Source organism: Molossus molossus, unplaced genomic scaffold (genome assembly GCF_014108415.1).
Source record: "Molossus molossus isolate mMolMol1 unplaced genomic scaffold, mMolMol1.p scaffold_m16_p_17, whole genome shotgun sequence".
Taxonomy (NCBI): Eukaryota; Metazoa; Chordata; class Mammalia; order Chiroptera; family Molossidae; genus Molossus; species Molossus molossus.
The window spans coordinates 56,217,790-56,237,078 of record NW_023425352.1 but is presented as its reverse complement, the minus strand read 5'-3'; positions in this window follow the sequence as shown (position 1 = coordinate 56,237,078).

Sequence of the window (19,289 nt, the reverse complement as noted above, 5' to 3'; positions counted from 1 at the left end):
GATTGTAATAAGTTAAAGTGCATATTATAACCCCTACAGCAACCACTGGGAAAGTAATTTGAAGTACTAAAACAAGGGAGAAATGTAAATGTTTATTTTTAACTAAAAGTATCATTATTTAATACATAATAGGACCATGAAGGAGGAACAAGAAAAAAATAAAAGTAATAGAAAAACGTCAGGTGTAAATCCAATCATATCAAAAATTACATTAAATGAGTATAGAATCTGACTAGTTCTTAACTTTTTATTATCAAAGTTATTTTAATCTTCAAAATGAGTATAGTTGTACTTAGCCTGCTCATTTCATAAGAAGATAAAAGAAGAATAATACAATTGTAAGAATTATGAGTTAAAAATTGGAGCAAAATATTAACCAGATGTGCCTGATGAGATATATCATGTTGGGCAAATAGTCTTATCTCTTTAGGCTTCAGTTATGAGATAAACAAGAACAATAATAACAGTATTAGAGACGTGTATGGCACCAACTATATGTCAGGCATTATTGTGTGTGTTTCTAATTAATTACTGCATGTAAAAGCTATATCCCCATTGTCTAAGAGATTTCCATATTAAGTAGTCTATTGAATAAAAGTTGGGTAAATAAAATGGAGAGCAGGGAGGAATAAACGAAAAACCCCATTCAAAAGCAGAAATTGTCAAACTGAATAAAAAATCCAGATTCAACCATATGCTATCAACAAGAGACACATCATAGATCCAAAGACATAAATAGGTTGAAAGTAAAAATATGGGGAGAGATATACCATGCAAATGGTAATCATAAGAGAGCTGGAATGACTCTATTAATATCAGACAAAATAGACTTTAAGATAAAAATATTACTATAACTATGCAAATGTAAGAAAGAAAGATCTCTTATCCATTGAGACGACATGGAGGGACCTGAAAAGTATTATCCTCAGTGAAACAAACCAAGCAGAGAAAGACAAATATCACATGATCTCACTTATTTGTGGAATGTAATGAACATAACAGTCTGAGAAATTGGGTAGACTCATAGACGTGGAAGAAGGGTACAGACTGACAACCCTCAGAAGAGGGGGTAGTGGGGGGAGGAAAGAGATAAACCACAGAACTTATATGCATGTACGCATAACCGATGGACACGGACAACAAAGTCAGGTATGGGGTGGGGGGGATGGAGAGGAGGGTGTCAATGGGGAAACAAAGGAGAAACAACTATAACAAAATTAATTAATAAAAAAAATTTTTTAAAGAAAAAATATTACTATAGATAAAGAGGGAAATTTTTACAATAATAAAGGGGTTAATATATCAGGAAGTAACAATTATAAATGTATGTGTGCCTAACAAGAGAACCTAAAAATACATAAAGCAAAAACTGATGGAACTGAGAGGAGAAATAGACAATTCAACAATAATAATTGGAAATGTCAATACCCCATTTTCAATAATTGATAGAACAACCAGACAGAAAGTCAGAAAAAAAACTTACAAGACTTGAATAACACTACCAACTTGACCTACTAACATTTATACAACACTCCACCCAATAACTGCAGAATGCACATTCTTTTCAAGAGCACATGGAACATTCTCCAGGATAAACCATATGCTGGGCCATAAAACAGGTCTCTATAACTTTAAAAAGCTTGAAATAATACAAAGTATGCTCCCTGACCACAACAAGACTAAATTAGAGACCCATAACAGAAAGAAATACAGGGAAATGCCAAATATTTATAAATTAAATAACATCTTTAGAAAAGAAATCAATAAAATGGAAAGTAGAAAAAATCAGTGGAGCCAAAAGTTGGTTCTTTGAAAAAGTAAACTGAATTGGCAAATCCTTAGCCAGACTACATAGAAAATGAAAGAGAAAATACACATTATCAAAATTAAGAATAAGTATCAAAATCAAGTATGGCTGGCCAGGGTGGCTCACTGATTGAGTGTCAACCCATGCACCAAGGGGTCACCAGTTCGATTCCCGGTCAGGGCACATGCCCGGGTTGTGGGCCCGGGGGCATGGAGGATGTAGCCAATCAATGTTCTCTCTCATTGATGTTTTTCTGTCTTTCTCTCCCTCTCCCTTCCTCTCTCTCTTTAAAAAACAAATTTTTTAATAAAAAAAAAAGAATGTATATTACCAACACTATAAAAATTAAAAGGATTATAAGAGAATACATGAGCATTTCTATGCCATCAAGTTAAACAATTAAGATAAAATGAACAAATCCCTAGATGTATACAAATTATCAAAACTGACTCAAAAGGATTGAAAATCTGATTAGACTTAAGATGAAAAATAAAAACAAAAGAGTAAAAATCTTCCCACAAAGCAAGCGTAGGTCCAGATAGACTTACTGGTAAATCAAATATTAACTATTTAGAGAAGAAGGCTCTGGCAGTCTAGCTTGGTTGGCTAGACCGTTGTTTCCCATACACCAAGGTTGTAGGCTCAATCTCTAGTCAGGGCACATACAAGAAACCAATGAATGCATAAATAAGTGGAACAAGAAAGTAATGTTTCTCTCTCTCTCCCCCCTGCTTCCTCTCTCTTAAATCGAGAGAAAGAAAGAAAGAAAGAAAGAAAGAAAGAAAGAAAGAAAGAAAGAAAGAAACAAAGAAAGAAAGAAACAAAGAAAGAAACAAAGAAACAAAGAAAGAAACAAAGAAAGAAACAAAGAAGAGAGAGAGGGAGGAAGGAAGGGAGGGAGGGAGGAGGAAGGGAAGGAGGGAGGGAGGGAGGAAGGAGGAAGGAAGGAAGGAAGGAAGGAAGGAAGGAAGGAAGGAAGGAAGGAAGGAAGGAAGGAAGGAAGGAAGGAAGGAAGGAAGGAAGGGAAGGGAGGAGGGAGGGAGGAGGGAGGGAGGGAGGGAGGAGGGAGGGAGGGAGGGAGGAAATTATATCAATCCTTCACAAATTAGGAAATAGTGCAGGAGGCAATACTTTCCAACTCATTCTATGAGGATAGATTTACTCAGGAGCCAAAGCTAGACAAAGATATCACAAAAAAAGAAAATCAATATCCCTCATGAACAGAGATGCAAGAATCTTTAACAAAATATTAGCAAACTGAATTCAGCAACATATAAAAAGGATTACACACTATAACTAAGTGGGTTTCTCAGGAAGGTAAGGTTGTTTTAATATTTGAAAATTAATTACTATAGTATACCATATTAAAAGAATAAAGGACAAAACTCACATAATTTCAAGAAGAAATAGACAATTCAACAGTAATAACTATAGAATTCAATACCTAACTGAGTAGGTGCAAGAAAACAATTTGCATAATTCACTGCTAATTCGTGATTTTTATTTTTTTATTAATTTATCTTTGTTACAGATGTTTCTCATTGACACCCTCCCCCCATCCCCCCCACCCCTTCCCCAGCTTTGTTGTCCATGTCCATCGGATATGCATACATGCATGTAAGTTCTGTGGTTTATCTCTCCCCCCAACCCCCAAACCTCTTCTGAAGATTGTCAGTCTGTACACTACTTCCACGTCTCTGGATCTACCCTGTTCCTCAGACTGTTATGTTCATTATATTCCACAAATAAGTGATATTTGTCTTTCTCTGCTTGGTTTATTTCACCTTGGATAATACTTTCCAGGTCCCTCCATGTCGTCTCAAAGGATAAAATATCTTTCTGTCTTAGAGCTGCATAGTACTCCATTGTGTATATGTACCACTGCTTTTTTATCCATTCATCTACTGATGGGCACTTGGGCTGTTTTCAGATTTTAGCTATTGTAAATAGTGCTGCTATGAACATGGGGGTACATATATTCTTTCTGATTGGTGTTTCAGGCTTCTTAGAGTATAGTCCTAGAAGTGGGATCACTGGGTCAAATGGCAATTCAATTTTTAATTTTTTGAGGTAACACCATATTGTTTTCCATAGTGGCTACACCAGTCTGCATTCTCACCAGCAGTGTACTAGAGTCCCCTTTTCTCCACACCTTCGCCAACACTTGTTATTTGATGATTTGTTGATGGGGGCCATTCTGACAGGTGTGAGGTGATACGTCATTGTTGTTTTAATTTGCTTCTCTCTGATAATTAGTGATGTTGAGCATTTCTTCATATGTCTCTTGGCCATTTGTATGTCCTGTTTGGGGAGGTGTCTATTTAGCTCCTCTGCCCATTTTTCAATTGGGTTCTTTGTCTTCCTTTTGTTGAGTTGTATGAGCACTCTATATATTTTGGATATTAACCCCTTATCTGATGTATCATTGGCAATTATGCTCTCCCATATAGTGGGTTGCCTTTCCATTTTGATGGTTGTTTCTTTTGCTGTGCAGAAGCTTTTTAGTTTGATGTAGTTCCATGTGTTCATTTTTCCCTTTGTTCCTGTTGCCTTAGGTGATGTATCAGTGAAAATTCTGTGGCTGAATGCGTATGATGTCTGAAATTTTGTTGCCTACATTTTCTTCTAGGATTTTTATGGATTCATAAGTCACATTTAAGACTTTTGTCTATTTTGAGTTTATTCTTGTGTATGGTGTAAGTTGATGGTCTAGTTTCATTTTTTTTTGCATGTAGCTGTCCAATTTTCCCAACACCATTTATTAAAGAGGCTGTCTTTATTCCACTGTACGCTCTTGCCACCTTTGTCAAATATTAATTCTGCCCCCACTGGTCTATATGACTGTTCTTGTGCCAGTACCAGGCTGTTTTGGTAGCTTTGTAGTATAACCTGATATCCAGTATTGTGATCTCACCTACTTTGTCCTTCTTTTTCAAGATTGCTGTGGCTATTCAGGGTCTTTTTTTGGTTCCATATGAACTTTTTTTTTTTTTTTTAATTTATTTTTTTGTTACAGATATTTTACCTTTTTACCCCATTGGCACCCCCACCCCACCCCTCCACCCTTTCCCCGGCTTAGTTGTCCATGTCCATTGGTCATGCATACATGCATATAAGTTCTGTGGTTTATCTCTTCCCACCCCCCCACCCCCCATCCCCTCTTCTGAGGGATGTCAGTCTGTGCCCTACTTCCATGTGTCTGGGTCTACTGTATTCCTCAGACTGTTATGTTCATTATATTCCGTATATAAGTGAGATCATGTGGTATTTGTCTTTTTCTGCTTGGCTTCTTTCACTTAGGATAATACTTTCCAGGTCCCTCCATGTCGTCTCAAAGGATAAGAGATCTTTCTTTCTTACCGCTGCATAGTACTCCATTGTGTATATGTACCACAACTTTTTTTATCCATTCGTCTACTGGTGGACACTTGGGCTGTTTCCAGATCTTAGCTATTGTAAATAGTGGCCATATGAACTTTTGAAGTATTTGTTCTAGTTCTGTGAAGTATGTCATTGATATTTTCATGGGGATTGCATTGAATCTATAGATTGCTTTGGGTAATATGGACATTTTAATTATGTTAAATCTTCCAACCCATGAACAAGGTATGTGCTTCTACTTTTTTATATCTTCCTCTATTTCCTTTTTCAATGTTCTGTAGTTTTCTGCAAATAGGTCCTTTACTTCTTTGGTTAAGTTTATTCCTAGGTATCTTAATTTTTTTGCCGCAATAGTAGATGGGATTGGTTTTTTAGTTTCTCTTTCTATGAATTCATCATTGCTGTATAAGGATACCGTCAATTTCTTGACATTAATTTTGTATCCTGCTACTTTGCCAAATTTATTTATTAAGTCTAGTAGATTTTTTGATGGGGTCTTTAGGGTTTTCTATGTATAATATCATGTCATCTGTGAATAATGACAGTTTTACTTCCTCCTTTCCAATTTGGATCCCTTTTATTTTTTCTTTATGTCTGATTGCTGTGACCAAGACTTCCAGTACTATGTTAAATAAGAGTGGCAAAAGTGGGCATCCCTGTCTTGTTTCTGTTCTTAAGGAAAATGCTTTTAGTTTCTGCCCATTGAGTATGGTGTTGGCTGTAGGTCTTTCATATACGGCCTTTATTATGTCACGATATGATCCCTCTATTCCCACATTGCTGAGCGTTTTTATCAGAAATGGGTGCTGGATTTTGTCAAATGCTTTTTTAGCATCTACTGACATGATCATATGTTTTTTTATCTTTCATTTTGTTTATGTGGTGTATCACATTTATTGATTTGCAAATATTGTACCAGCCATGCATCCCTGGGATGAATCCCGCTTGGTCATGGTGAATAATTTTTGTGATGTATTGCTGGATTCAATTTGCTAGTATTTTGTTCAGGATTTTGGCGTCTATGTTCATCAGGGATATGGGCCTGTAGTTTTCTTTCTTTGTAGTGTCTTTTTCTGGTTTTGGAATTAGAATTATGCTAGCATCATAAAACAAGTTTGGAAGTCTTCCTTCTTCTTGAATTTTTTGAAATAGTTTGAGGAGAATGGGTGTTAGTTCTTCTTTGAATGTTTGGTAAAACTCCCCCGTGAAGTCGTCCGGGCCTGGGCTTTTGTTTGCTGGGAGAGTCTTGATTACATCATCAATTCCTTTAGTTGTTATTGGTCTGTTCAAGTTTTCTATCTCTTCCTGGTCCAGTTTTGGGAGACTATGTGTTTCTTAAAATTTGTCCATTTCGCTTGGATTGTCAAATTTGTTTCCATATAATTGTTCATAGGAGTTGTTAATGATCTTTTGTATTTCTGTGGTGTCATTTGTTACTTCTCCTCTTTCATTTCTGATTTTGTGTATTTGGGTTCTCTCTCTTTGTTTCTTGGTGAGTCTAGTTAAGGGTCCATCAATCTTGTTTATCTTTTTTAAAAAAAAAAAAAAAAAACAGCTCTTTGTTTCATTGATCTTTTAATTGTCTTTTTGGTCTCTATGTCATTTATTTCTGCTCTGATCTTTACTGTTTCCTTCCTTCTGCTTGCTCTGGGGTTTTCTTTTTGTTTGCTTTCTAGTTCTTTAAGTTGTGAGGTTAGATAGTCTATTAGAAATTTTTCTTGTTTCTTGAGGTAGGCCTGTAGTGCTATGAACTTCCCTCTCAGAACTGCTTTTGCTGCATCCCATAGATCTTGTGTTGTGTGTTCATTTTCATTGGTTTCCAGGAAGTTTTTAATTTTTTCCTTGATCTCCATGATAACCCATTCATTGTTTAATAACATGCAATTTAGTCTCCATGTGTTCAAATGTCTTTGCATGTTCTTGTTGCAATTGATTTCTAGTTTTATGCCATTGTGATCTGAGAAGATGCTTGATATGATTTCAATCTTCTTGAACTTGTAGAGACTTAGTTTGTGCCCTAACATGTGGTCTATCTTTGAGAATGTCCCATGCGCACTTGAGAAGAATGTGAATTCTGCAGTTTTGGTCTGTAATTCTCTGTAGATATCTATTAAGTCCATTTGGTCTAGTGCTTCATTTAGAGTCTCTGTTTCCTTGTTAATTTTTTGTCTAGAGGATCTATCCAGTGATGTCAGGGGGGTGTTGAAGTCCCCTGCTATGATTGTATTGCTGTCGATTTCTCCTTTGAAGTCCTCCAAAAGATTTTTAATATATTTTGGTGCTCCTATATTGGATGTATATATGTTTATCAAGGTTATATCTTCCTGTTGGATAGATCCTTTCAATATTATGTAGTGACCTTCTTTGTCTCTAGTTATGGCCTTCATTTTGAAATCTATTTTATCAGATATGATTATTGCTACCCCAGCTTTTTTTTCTTTTCATTTGCTTGGAAAATTTTTTTCCAACTTTTCACTTTTTTTTTTTTGTAGATGCTCCTAGTGGGAACCAAACCCAGAACTCTCTAGTCCACAGGCCAATGCTCCAAACACTGAGCCAAACTGGCCAGGGTTATCCCTTCACTTTCAACATATGTGAGTCTTTTGTTGTGAGGTGGGTCTCTTGTAAACAACATATATATGAGTTATGTTTTTTTATCCAATCAGCTACTCTGTCTTTTTATCGATGCATTCAATCTACTTACATTTAAGGTGATTATTGACATGTACTTATTTATTGCCATTTTTGTTTAGTGTGGTTATATTTTTCTTCCTATTTCTCCTACTAATTACAGCAGTCCTTTTAACATTTCTTGTAGTGCTGGTTTGGTGCTAATGTATTCCCTTAGCCTCTTTTGCCTGGGAAGCTCTTTATTTGACCTTCTATTTTGAATGATAGCCTTGCTGGGTAGAGTAGTTTTGGATTCAGTTCCTTGTTTTTCATGACCTTGATTACTTCATGCCATTCCCTTCTGGCCTGTAGTGTTTCTGTTGAGAAGTCAGCTTTATGGGGGTTCCTTTGTAGGTAACCTGTTGCTTATCTCTTGCTGCCTTTAGGATTCTCTCTTTGTCTTTAATTTTTGGTATTTTAATTACTATGTGTCTTGGTGTGGGCCTGTCTGGGTTCTTCTTACTTGGGGTGCTCTGTGCTTCTTGAACTTGAATGCCTTCTTCCTTCACCAAATTAGGGAAGTTTTCTGTTACTATTTCTTCAAATATAGTCTCTAACCTTTGCTCATTTTTTTCTTCTTCGGGGACTCCTATGAGGCGAATATTAATTATGTTTCCAGTTGTCCCACAGTTCTCTTAAGCTGTCTTTCTGTTTTTACATTGTTTTTTTTTCCTTTTGGTTTTATGATTGTTGATTTTTTTTTCTACTCTGTCTTCTAATTCATTGATCCTATCCTCAGCTTCCTCTAATTCACGATTTAAAAAAAAAGGAGTTATACTAACACAATTGGATATCCATAGGTTAAAAAAATGAACTTAGACTTTAACTCATACCACACACAAAAATTAACTTCAAACTGATCACAGCAAAAAGTTAAACACAGAGTTACCATATGACCTAGTGATCATACTTACTCCTAGACATACATCCAAGAGATAGAAAAACATATAAAACATATGTACATACAAAAACTTGTACACAAATGTTTATATCAGCATTATTCATAATTGTTAAAAAGTGGAAACAACCCAAATGTCCACTGGTGAGGAATAGATAAACAAAATGTTATAAATCCATATAATGGAATATTAGTTGGTCATAAAAAGGAATAAAGTTCTCATACATGCCTCAACATGGATGAATCTTGAAAACATTATGCTGAGTGAAAGAAGCCAAAACAAAAGGCCTCATGTTGCATGACGTCGTTTATATGGAATGTCTAGAATAGGCAAATCCACGGAAACAAAAATCAGGTTGGTGATTTCCAGGGACTGAGGAGAGGGAGGAATGGGGAGTGACTGCTAATGGATATGGGTTGTTGTTTTTTTTCATGTAATAAAATGTTCTGGAATTAGACAGTGATAAGAGTTATACAATTTTGTTAATATAATAAAAACCACTGAATTTCACCCTTTTTAAAGGATGGACTTTATGTCATGTGAGTTATATCTCCAAAAATTGTGTTTCTTTTAAATGATTGATTTTTTTTTCTTTTTAGATCGAGAGAGAGAAATATTGTTTTGTTGTTCCATTTATTTATGCATTCACTGGTTGTTTCTTGTATGTGCCCTGATCGGAGAACGAACCCTCAACCTTGGCGTATCTGGACGATGCTCTAATGAACTGAGCTAGCCCACCAGGGCCTTTTTTTGTTGTTGTTAATGGACCACAGACCTACATGTACAGCCTGGTTGCCTGGTGCTGGAGCCAACACTGAGTATTGACTAAAATGGACCCAAGAGAATATGGGGGGATGATGGAAATGTTCTAAAACTAAATTGTGATCATGATTGCACAACTCCATAATGTAACTAAAAATCACTGGATTGCCCTGGCCGGTTTGGCTCAGCGGTTAGAGCGTCGGCCTGCAGTCCTGAGAGACCCGGGTTCGGTTCCCGCTAAGGGCATGTACCTCGGTTGCAGTTTGTCCCCAACCCTGGTTGGTCGTGCGGGTGGCAGCCACTCGATGTGTCCCTTTCACATCGATGTTTCTCTCTTTCTCTCCCTCCTGCTCTATCTGAACAAAGAATGAAAAAGTGTCCTCGAGTGAGGATAAAAAAAATAAAATAAAAAAATAAAAATCACTGGATTGTTCACTTACAGTGGGGGAGTTTATGATATGTAGATTTTAACTCAATAAAGCTGTTCCCAAAAATCTGCTGAAAACAGAAATCAAAATGTCATAGTAAATAGTGAGGGAGAAGTTGGGGTGGGGGGTTAACTTAAAAATAAAACCGAAAAGGGAGATGGGGGGCTACTGAAGTACTGAATGTTCTGTTAATCTCATTGTGGGTTACAGTTTGTGAAAATTCATTGAGCTGTATTCTTATATGTGCACTTTTCTGTATGTGTATTATACCACAATAAAAGTTTTTTTAAATGGCACCAGGGTCTGAGAGGGGCCATGAAAGAGCCAGTTATGAGTTACAGAAGCTAAGAGGCTCAGCTATACAGTTGTTCTTGAGTCCCCACGCGATTTTGCCCCCTATTGCCACTATCTTACAGTAACCCTGTTACTAGAGCTAGCCTAAGTGAGTTTCTGTTTCTTACTATGAAGAAGCCTCCTTGCTAACACACCCACACATATAGCTACCAAATTGTCAGCTCCACATGGGCAGGGGATTTTAGACATTACAAAATCCCAGTGCCTAGAACAATACCTGGCATGTAGTAGATTCCCGACACATATTTCTTGAATGAGTGAGCAAATGAATGAACAGAGGAATCGTTGTAGGAGAAGGGAGGTGTTGAGTGAAAGAAATGCAAACAGAGATTTTTCAATACACCTTGGGCAACATTTTCACAGGAATATGGACAAAATGCTGTGGGGGCCCAGAGGATGAAATGATGCCTCCTGGTTCTGAATGTCAGAAAAGTGTGGCGGAGGAAGACATATAGAAGCTGGGTCTTGCCCTGGCCGGTTTGGCTCAGCGGTTAGAGCGTCGGCCTGCAGTCCTGAGAGACCCGGGTTCGGTTCCCGCTAAGGGCATGTACCTCGGTTGCAGTTTGTCCCCGGCTCTGGTCAGTCGTGCGGGTGGCAGCCACTCGATGTGTTCCTTTCGCATCGATGTTTCTCTCTCTGTGTGTTCCTCTCTCTCCCTCCCACTCTACCTGAACAAAAAATGGAAAAATGTCCTCGGGTGAGGATAAAAAAATAAAAATAAATAAATAAATAAATAAATAAAAGAAGCTGGGTCTTAAAGGATGAATAGGAGTTTGCCAGAGAAAGAATGCAGGGCAATGGGATAAACAGAGATAAACACAGGCAAAAGCACCTTGTTTTGAAAGATCCTGTCATTTTGAGAGACCCTGAGAAGGCTCATGTGGCAGAAGTGCAGGGATCATAGCTGAGGACAAGTGAGAGATGAGGCCAGGGCGGTAAGCTGGGGGTAGATGGAAAAGGGTCATTTATTCCCAGCCAAGATATTGAACTGACTCCTTCAAGAATCACAGCCAAGAGAGAATTTTAAGCAGGGATCAAGTTTGCTTTTTAGGGAGCTCATTTTGGCTGGAGCAATAAGAGTTTCTCTGAGTTCATGGGCCCTCTACTCTGCTAGTATCTACATTTCCTTGCCTAAATGTCTCTCTCTGTATTCTTCTCTTCTATCTCTCTCCATGTGTTTTCATGTCTAGGTCTCCCCTCTTTACATATTACTTTTCTTTTCTTTTCTTTTTTTTCCCTCCCTTGAAGATGTCCCTCAACTGCCTCCATCATATCGGTCCCCAAACAGGATTCAGATTTCATCTCCACAACTTATTTCCTCCAGGACACAATCCCCACCCAGGCTTTGATCCTTCACAAAGAAGTAACTCAGGATTTCCTCTTGAACAGCAAGAGGGGTCTTTTGGGGTCTCACCAGTGCACAGACAAGACATCTGAAAAAAGGGGGAGGGTCTGAGTCACCCTCTGCTGGGCCCAGAACAGATGAACCCCCGGTTCTGAGGCCTAATGGAGCCAGTGAGCTGGAAACGGAACACTCTCCTCTCAGGCATTCTGACACTGCTCACACAGAGGGGCCCAATGGCTCCGAAACCACTGCCCTCAGCCTCATCCAAAAAAGCTAATGCCCAGTTGCTCATACCTCTGACCATCTGCTCTGAAATGTTTCCTGGCACCTGCCTACCCTCCCCAGGGGCTGAACAACTGGGTCAGGGAGGAACAGCCCCTCCACCAAGCTGAGCCTAGGACCCGGCTCCAGGACAATTCTCTCCCCTGGGAAGAGAAGGTCAAACTGCTCTTCTAGACATGACCTCAAAGATGTGCAGCAAGGGCCCTGGTCCAATTTATCACCACAGGGCTATAATTAGGTTTGTTAACATACAGTCGAGTGTAGTCTTGTTGACTAGAAACTTAATCACGTTACTATTGAGTTCCTGTACGCATTGCTCGGGGTGACTGTTTTACTTGCAGAGTTATAGCCAAGTCCAACGGGAGGAAATTAGCTTTGGACACAAGTTTGGAGGGGGGTTCTTTTTCCTCCTGACTTTGTCTCCCTCCCCCCTTCCATGTGAAAATATTTAGCAAACAGTGACAATGATGAAAAACAGTAGGAAACAAAATGTTCTACATTAGTATAAAACATGAAAAATGCAGCAAGGACCCTTAGCGGTACAACATGTGTTATGCTGGCTGGCAGTCCATTAGCTCTGATAGACATTTCACTTACCTAAGTCAAATATAACAGTCTAGTATTCATTAATATAAGAAGGGGCTGTGGAATCAGAGCTACCATCTGGCTGGGCCGACAGAATAATCTACAACTCATGATTAGGTCTAAGGAGTGGGGTTTCACTTTAATCTTTCTCATTGCTCGAAATTTCCATCTGCGCAGTTCGGCACATCATTTTTCTTCAAGACAAATGTGCTGTTTTTCATGTTCCAAAATTAGATCAGAAGAAAACGATTAATCATGTCACGGCCTGGGAAAGGAAACAAAGCTCCGATATTCTCCTGCTCTCCCCTCCACCCGGCCCGGCCCACCCTCCCCGGGCCCCGGATGGTTGCAAGTTTCGCTTTTCCCCCAACCGCTGGGTTTTCAGCACAACTTTGGGAGCCGCCACCGCCAGCCGAGAGGAGGAGGGAGGGAGCGGAGGGAGCGGGCGCCGGCGGGGCCTGCGGGAGCGTTTGGGGGCCCCGGGACCCCAGCTGGGGCGCCCCGCCCGCCCGGAGCCCGCCCCCGGGTGCCCCTGGCCCGTGCACCCCGCCTGCCCCTTGGAGCGCGGAGCCGGGGTGCTGGGCGCTGCCGCTCGCCGGCGACAAAAGGGCTGCGCGCCTCGCCCGTCCCCTCCCGCGGCCGCACGGCCCTGTCTGTCAGCCGGCTCGCAAGTCATAACAAATCCCTGGCGCGGAGCTGAAGCTGAGCATTTGCCGGAGCGTCATGGGGATGATGAATGACCCGCAGGCCTTTGAAGTGCTCTGCCAGTTCAGCTGGGTCCGCGGTGCTGACAGAGAAATATACACAACAGCGTAACCAATAATGAGAACATTAAACATTCCTGCGCCGTGACAGGCTGACAGAAAAGCCCAGGCTCGCATCAATCATCGCGCAGATAGAACCTTGACAACTGGCCCCTCGCTGACACCCGCGGTCACCTTGCCCTCTCCCTCCGCGCCTCTCCCTCCGCGCGCACCGGCTGCCCTCGCCCCCGGGGGCTTCCCTCTTCCTCTGCGGACTGGGCCGCCCTCCGCCCCGCTCGCTGCGGCTCCCCTCCTCCCGCCCGCCGCCCCGCCCTCTCCCCTCCGGTCGGTCCCCGGCCCTCCCTAGACTGCTCTGCGCTTCTCCAGGGGTCAAGTGAGGTTTGCCACTTCCACTCTGTTAGGTCACCTCTTCCAGAAACAGTGAAGACGCTGCATCAGAGCGGGAAGGTGAAGTCTTCAAGTTTATATTTGAAAATGGGTCACTTTTAACCAGATGCAAAAATAGTGCAGTCGCTGTACGTGTCACCTCATTTGGAAACATTAGAAGTTAAAGCGAGGCCCATGGGAACCCCTTCCTCCTCCCTCCTTCCTCCTCAGGGGTAGGGTCTCCTCTCTCGGGGTGTCTTTCCTGCGACTTTGGCAAGGGACCCCTCTCTTGGCCAGCCTCTGCCTCTTTCTTTTCAGCTGGGCTTATCTGACAGGATCTGATTTCTGATCTGTGTGAAAGGGAAAAAACAGCAGAGAAACACAAAGATGTTTTCCTCCGACAGGAAATAGCGTCTGTCCAGATAAAGCATATTGGACGGACCATCCCCCAGTCCCTGCGGAGATGCCGTGACCTCTTAGCCACTCTCTGATCCTCCAGGGCTCCCAAGAGAACTTGGTTTGGCCACACTAGGATGGGCCTCCCCTCCTGCCTTTTGAAGGTGGGGCATTTCCCAACCCCTACACACATTGTCCCTGCCAGGCCCACTCCCCACTGGCCAGCAAGGGTGATGAAAAGAGCCCTGGGACTCTGATGAGAAGCCAGAGTTCCAGTTCTACCATGAGAACTGGGGCAAGTCCAGAATTTTCCTGTTCCTCTGTCTTCTGAGTAGAAGTCCCTTCCTCAGAGCTTTTACAGTTCTTTTTACCGTCTCCAGGTACAAAGAGTTATTTCCCTCCTTTTAGTTTTGGAGGACTTTTTTTTTTATCCTCACCCGAAGATATTTTTACATTTATCTCAGAGTGGGAGAGAAAGAGAGAGAGAGAAGCATCTATGTGAGAGAGCCACCTGCACGACCCCAACTGGGGCCAGGGACGAACTGCAACCAAGGTCTGTGCCCTTGGCTGGAATCGAACCCATGACTCCCTGCTCTGCAGGCCGACGCTCTAACCGCTGAGCAAACTGGCCAGGGCTTGGAGGAGTTTTTTGTTTTTGTTTTTTTCATTCTTGGCTGTTGGGGCAAGAAGACATTCCTTGACTTTCCAAAAAGTCATGAAAAATTCCCTGCAATCTCCACATACATGTCCAGAGACTGTGAGCAGCAGACAGGGAGGATCACTTCCCTGGCATCCGGGGACCAAGGGTATGAAGAGTCTGGCAGGACCCTGAAGGAGGAGAGAGGGAGTCATGTAGACACTTGCTGTGTAGGGCTCATGCTCGGAGAAAAGTCTCCATCGTGGACATGAAACTTTAAATGCATTTGCACACTGTTTCAGGTGAGGTGATCAGGTGTAAGAAGAGAGCATCTGCTGAGGCAATGTCTGTTCCCTGCTCTAGAAAATCCTTTCCTTTCTGCCCACCTGGAGAGGCCAGCTCCATTCCCTGTACTTCCAGGAAGCTTGCTCTGCTTCTCTAGCCCGCAATGACCTTGCCCTCCTCCAAGACTCTGTGACCCCTGTCCTACATGAGCATCTCACCTGCCCGGCTAGACTGGAAGCTGCTTGAGGGCAGGGGCAGTACCATACTTTGCTCTTCTTCGGGTCACCTGGGATTAGCACGTCATCATGTTCTGAAGTGCCTGCCCACTCATGCCCCCTTCTCTAAGAAACTGTTCCCACCAGGCCTGCCCAGAAGCCATGTTTACAGGACAGAAACCTGCCTTTTGCTGCAGCTGATTGATTGGTCCAGTAGTGAACACCTACCCTGCAGCCAATTAGATTCTCTCTTCCTTAAATGCAGCCACAGGTGGCACTGGGCTCCTGAAAGTCATGTTATGTTTGGGACTGAGGAGGACATTTTGAGCAATGTTTATTGGAGGAAAAAGAAAAAGCTGATCTTTAAAGGAAAGCAGGAGAATGAGGAGATGGGCAAAAATGAAAAAAAGAAGCAGGTATAAAATACCAGGTAGACCCAGAAGACAGCATGGCTTCCATTCCTGACTTGCCCATTCCTGTCCCCTGAGGCCTGGTTGTACTGTTCTATGCCCTTGGATACCTGTGAGATAGTTGGCCACTGGAAAAGACCTTGCTAATCATTCTATCCTATCTTTCTGCCTATAAAGATTAGTCCAGCCCAGCCAGTGTGGCTCACTGATTGAGTATCAACCCATGCACCAAGAGGTCACTGCTTCGATTCCTAGTCAGGGCACATGCCCAGGTTGTAGGTCCAGTCCCCAGTGGGGGCATGCAGTAAGTAACCAATTGATGTTCTCTCTAATTGATGTTTCTATCTCTTTCTCTCTCTCCCTTACTCTCTCTCTAAAATCAATAAAGAAAAAATATTTTTTTTAAAAAGATTAGTCCAGGATAGGCATGTGACCCATGTCAGACTAATCAGAATCCTTCCCTGGGATTTTATATGTTGATTCTGAACAAGAGACACTCTCCATTTGTTTTAGATTGAGAATTTTAAGGCTAGGACCCCAGAGCTTCTAGTGCCGTGGCTACCACTGCCTGGAAGAAACCAACTTCCAGGAGCAAATGAGGCCAACCAGAGCAGTGGATGACAAGACTGCTGACTTCTCCAGGTTCCTGGATCTAGTCAGACCTGAAGTCCTTGGCCTTAACAACGGGTAAGCCAATACATTCCTTTTCTTGCTTAAACTAGTTTTAGTTTTGTGTCCCTTGCAACCCAGAGAGACCTCATATTGGTATTCAGGGGTCATGTCAATTTAGAAGGATGCACCTAAGATCAATAAATGTTTCTACTCTTTTTTTATATATGTACATGAATAAGAATCCACCGAGACCCATAACAAGGAGGGCTGCAGTGAGCCTTTCCTGATACTCTTCTCCCTGATAGTAGTCCCTGTGACCTCACCCTCATGCCAGGCAGTCATTCTGTCCCCAGGCCAGGCCCAAGTGATTTGCATTTCTGAGTATGTCAGGAATGTCACTTTCTTATCCCTGTGGTTTGTCCTCACCCCCAAGCAAGAAGGGGACAGGCACACATTGAGTGGCAGTTCTATCAGCCTCTGAATGAACCCATTTGGTTCATTTCCCCTGCCAGCCAGAAAGCCAGAACTCAAGCTGACCCTTGGTCCACAGGGACAAGGCCACAGGTCTCACTCTTCAGATACCCCTTTGATCTTAGGAGTATTTTGCGGCCAACAATGGACCTCTGGATATTCATTCTCATTTTAATCCTGGACTGATGAGAAGGTTCCTGGACAAAAATGGCATGGGAGAGGCCAGGTACAACAACAGTTAAAGGCAAAATAATTGGGAGTGTGTAGCTGACTGCAAGCTTAGATGAGCCAAGCAGGTAATGAGCAGTAGGAAAACCTGGTCACTGAGGAATAAGGGAAAGACCTCAGGATGGTGAAGTGACATCTCCATCTACCCTGAGCAGGTTGGCACTTGCTTGTCCTCAGTAAAACAGCTGTGAAAGCCCCAGACACAGTCCAGACACAGAGTTAGCACTCAAGTCCTCATTCCACGGGGGCAGGGATAGAGCATTGAGCAGAACTTATGGGAAGCAGCTTTTAGCACAATCTTAGAACTTTCTGACAATTCCGACTGTGTAGCCCCTTTGTAAGCTAATGATATCTTCATCACTGCAGGTATTCAAAAGAGGCTAGATAATTTGCCCCACGGGATACTATAGAAAAAAAAATCCCTAAATTAAGTGGACCTTGGGCTATTAGGACCTTTTTTTAAAAATTTTTTTATTCATTTTAGAGAGAGAGGAAAGGAGAGAAACATGGATTTGTTGTCCCACTTGTTTATGCATTCATTGGTTGATTCTTGCATGTGCCCTGACCAGGGATCGAACCCACACCTTGGCATCTTGGAACAGCCAACTGAGCTTCCTGGCCAGTGCCTAGGACCCTTTTTTATTAAATGACTTTTGTAGCCTCAGTTGTTCCCTCTGTGAAGTGGGTGTGAGGCTCTCTGTTTGCTACTGGACCTCATCTTACTAAATTTATGGGTGTGGCAGGTGGATTTTTCAAAGATGTGGCTGGCAAGGGTACAGTTGGCCCTGGAACAACATGGGTTTGCACTTATACAAAGACTATTTTCAATGAATACATTTAGTACTGTCAGTGTATTTTCTCTTCCTGTGATTTTTTTTTTATCCTCACCCGAGGACATTTTTCCATTTCTTTGTTCAGATAGAGTGGGAGGGAGGGGGAGGGAGAGAGAAAGAGAAACATCGATGTGAAAGGGACACATCGAGTGGCTGCCACCCACATGACCCAACCAGGGCCAGGGACAAACTGCAACCGAGGCACATGCCCTTAGCAGGAACCCAACCCGGGTCCCTCCAGACCGTAGACCGACGCTCTAACCGCTGAGCCAAACCGGCCAGGGCCTATGATTTTCTTAAGACTTTTTTCTCTAGCTTTATTGTAAGAAGACAGTATATAATACATATAATATACAAAATGTGTGTTAATAGACTGTTTATGTTATTGGTAAGGCTTCCAGTCAGCAGTAGGCTATTAGTAGTTAACATTTGGGAACATCTGAAGTTATACATGGATTCTAGACTGTGCAGGGGGTTGGCGCCCCAACCCCACATCGCTCAAGAGCCAACTGCACTTTCAATTGTGGTGACATCTGCCATCCCACACGCTCTTACAATGTAACCTTGCCTCTCCTCGTGAAGAAGAAGCTAATTCCCTTACCATTGGACCTGAGCTGGCTTGTGACTGCTCCCATGAGGACAACGTGGCAGAAGTGACTCTCCATGACTTCTAAGGCTAGGTTAGAAAGGCCACACAGCTTCTGTTGGCTCTTTGGGGATGCCTGTCCCTAGAATCCAGCTGCATGCTGGGAGGAAGCCCAGAGTTGCTGCGCAGAGAGTTCACATGGAGAGGCCATGGAGGTTTCTAACCCACAGCCCAACCCACTTCCCGCTGACAGCCAGCACCAACCACCAAACACGTAAATGAACACTTGTCCACATGAGCCCCCAGCCGAGATCAGAGACACACCGTTCTCACTGTGCCCTGTCCAGATTCCTGACCCACAGTATCTGTGACATAATGAAATGGCTTGGACTGGTTTGTTATGCAACCTGAACAGCAGGGTCAGGAGGCCTGGGGGCATGAGACAAGTCTAGGGCTGGGGCCCACTGGTGGCTGCTATTACTCTCTGTTGTGCAGTGGCTCCCTCCCCTACACGGCCCTCCCTCCAGCCAGGTTTTATCCCAGTGTGAAACCCAGGCCTTGCCCCTCATACGAACAGGCTTTGCTCCCCACTCCTGGCCACAGAAATCCATTCTGTCCCACCAGATAGCAACAAGTATTAACAACGTGGATGTTGTGTCCACAGGGGAGACCCACCCCACAGGGCCCTCCACCCATGCCCTCTTTTCAGAGCCCTAGAACAGCAAAGTTTAAGGGAAAAAAATACTTTCTGCTCTGTGACTCTCACTTAGACCTCCACCCATAAATTCAAATTTCAGTGAATTTCCTCCCTCTTTATTCTGACCCAATTTCTTGAGGGCTGGTGTTCTGCATTATCATAGGCCTCGAGTCACTTCTTTCTTTTTTTCTTTTTACATATTTTTTCTTTATTGATTTTAGAGAGAGGAAGGGAGAGGGGGAGAGAGATAGAAACATCGGTGAGAGAGAACATCGA